The sequence below is a fragment of the Pygoscelis adeliae genome, unplaced genomic scaffold (assembly GCF_000699105.1).
Source record: "Pygoscelis adeliae isolate BGI_AS28 unplaced genomic scaffold, ASM69910v1 Scaffold74, whole genome shotgun sequence".
NCBI classification, from domain to species: domain Eukaryota; kingdom Metazoa; phylum Chordata; class Aves; order Sphenisciformes; family Spheniscidae; genus Pygoscelis; species Pygoscelis adeliae.
Window position 1 is genome coordinate 471,587 of NW_008824665.1, and position 3,009 is coordinate 474,595.

Below are 3,009 nucleotides of genomic sequence, written 5' to 3' on the forward strand. Positions count from 1 at the left end.
AGGAATGGCTAAGGTGCCTTCAGTCTCCTTGCCCTTACAACTTGGGTGGCTGAGCCACTCATAAAACAGCTGTCAAACTGCTAGGATTAAATGGTGCTGTCACAGAAATTATTGTCTTTGGCTGTATTAGCACTGACTACATATTTGTAAAGAAATATCCACCAGAACAAAGCAGGATGTGCATTGATCTGATGGAGATGTGCCACAGCACCGTAAGGTCTACCGGCAAACCGAGGCTACGGCAGCTCGCTCAGGAGCAGTGTGGCCAGCCACCCAGCAGCCAGGTGGAAAGTTGAGGATGCTGTCGCAAGCTGTCGTCCTCTGCCACAAGCTGTCGTCCTCTGCCAGGGTACCAGCATCCTCAGACATGTTTTGTATTTTGACTGGATGCCTGTAAATCAGCATGTCTGGAATTCTTTAGAGGGTCAGCTGACCACCAATTTCCTGGATGTATGTTTGGCTTGGGATAGTTATCCTATCCTTGTAATTATTTTGGTTTTACATGCAATTATTTTTATACTTCCTTCTTTTAGCATACTGCTGATATTTTTAACTTTAAGCCTATTCCAGGTAGCTCTTTCCTGGAGAATTATGAATAATGATTATTTACAAAAGGTAGAATTCAGTCATTCTGCAACATTAGCCTTAAAACTTAAAAAAAAAAACCTTTGGGGCTTCTCTGTAGAAGTCTTCCAAATAATTGCCAAGGCTGAGCTATTTCAGTTCTGTGATTAAAAATACTCTTTTCCCTGATTTAAAAAGGGGGCCTGTTTCTTTCCCACAGTTTGATGCAAACATTATGGAGTCAGCACTGTCTTGGGCCCCTGTCAGAAACAATGCCTTGAACGTGTTTAAATTAACTGTATTAGAGACACCAGGGACATCTGCTTTCAGTTCTCCCCAGTGTACCCTTTTGTAGCTCAAAGATCTCACTGTGGTATTTATTTCAGCTACTGCTGAAGTTTACAATCCATTTGCTTCCATGCCCAAGATGTGGAAAGTAGGAAGATTCCTCTACAGAAGCCCATTGATGCGAGCTCTTAATCCAGTCTCTGCTCCCAACCCCATTCTTCTGGTTCTTGACATTCTGCTGGAAGGTATGGGGCAGGTTGTTGCTGATGCTTTTCATTTTGGCATATACAGTAGACAAAATAGCTTGGTTTTTTCCTCTTCCTAAACCAATGTGGGTCATTCTGATATTAGGGCAAGATGCCAGTTTGGTGCACTCTGGTCTTGTTGAGTTTCCACCTTGTCAACTTTAAAAACAGGTGGGCATTTCCTTCCTTTTTTTCCTTGTGATTCTGCATCTGTCTGGTTTTCTAATATTTCTGTTGGTGACGTACAAAAAGTAGAGAGGCTTTTAATCACATCCCAAACAAAGGGTCTGACACAATACAAGGGTTCCTGACAATACACATATACATAAAGAGAGCAGCATGGAGAGAAAAAAAAGAGCACCAAATGGATATGAAAATCTTGGAAATGCTACCACACTCTTCTTGCGCAGTATTGCTTTCAGACATACTTAGTATTTGGCATTTGTGCAACACTTTTCATTTAAGAATTTTGGAAAACTTTATGGGAATGAAGCACAAATTCCCTAGCTGATTTTTGCCAGGCTTTAGTAAGAAATCCAGCAGAACTCTAAATAAATCTATAGTCTTTCCCACCTTACTACCTGTTCTTCCCCACCTGAACATGTAAGTTTCTCAAAAGTAGAATTTATTTTTGCACATAGCCATGTGAAATTACCATTTTATAGCTGGGAATTTGATAGGATAACATCCAGACCAAGTTCAGACAACTGTGCAGCTTGGCCAGCGGCTATCCCTAAGTTTCCACAGCCCAAATCCACTGCCCTATTTACTGGCCAAGTCATCATCTGTGCTTAAAAAGGGAGGCAATTACTCCAGAGCATCCGAAAGCCACATTTTCAACTGTAGCTCTGTGCCGCATTCTGTTTACTGCTTCTACTTATTTCTGCATGGTACCATCTGGATTCTGCTTCCTTTCTACTTCCTCATGGTTTGCAATTTCCTAAGTTCCTGCAGATATTTTTTGCATTTTATGGACAATCAGCAATTTTTTAGCTCCACGAATACAGCTCAGCATTCCTTCACTTTATTTTTAGCCCAAACTGGCTACTAGAGAACTGCAGTTTGCTAGCTTTGAGCCTGCTAAGGCAGCTGACTCACCCAGAGACCGGCCTGGCAGATGGCTCAATCCCTCTCTAAAGCTAATCAAGGATGGATCTTTGTCATTTCTAATATGCCAGCTAGTTGCAAATCCTCGAATACAGCTCATCCTTCAGGTGTGTCTGCACACGTTGCCTGCGGGCCTCAGCATACCCCACCCCACCCCGATTGAGAAAACACCCTCCATTCACTCCCAATTGACTTATCTTGGTTCTGTTTGGTTTTAGAATAGGATAGAATAGACTAGACTATTTCAGTTAGAAGGGACCTACAATGATCACCTCGTCCAACTGCCTGAGCAGTTCAGGCCTGACCAAAAGTTAAAGCATGTTGTTAAGGGCACTGCCCAAATGTCTCTTAAACACTGACAGGCTTGGGGCATCGACCACCTCCCTAGGAAGCCTGTGCCAGTGTTTGACCACCCTCTCGGTTAAGAAATGCTTCCTAATGTCCAGTCTAAACCTCCCCTGGCGCAGCTTTGAGCCATTCCCACGCATCCTATGACTGGATACCAGGGAGAAGAGCTCAGCGCCTCCCTCTCCGCTTCCCCTCCTCCCGAAGCTGCAGTGAGGTCGCAGTGAGGTCGCCCCCCAGCCTCCTTTTCTCCAAACCAGACAAACGCAGAGTCCTGAGCCGCTCCTCGCAGGTGGTTTTCGTTGTTGTTTGGATTTGTTTGGGTTGGTTCCGTTTGGTTTTGTCGGGTTTTGTTTTGGCCAAGCTGTGCCGCGGCACCGAGGGCTGGCCTTCAGTTATCAGAGGGCCGGCTGGCTGCACGCCGGCTGAGGTGACCCGCCCCCGGGGCCGGCCGTGCCGC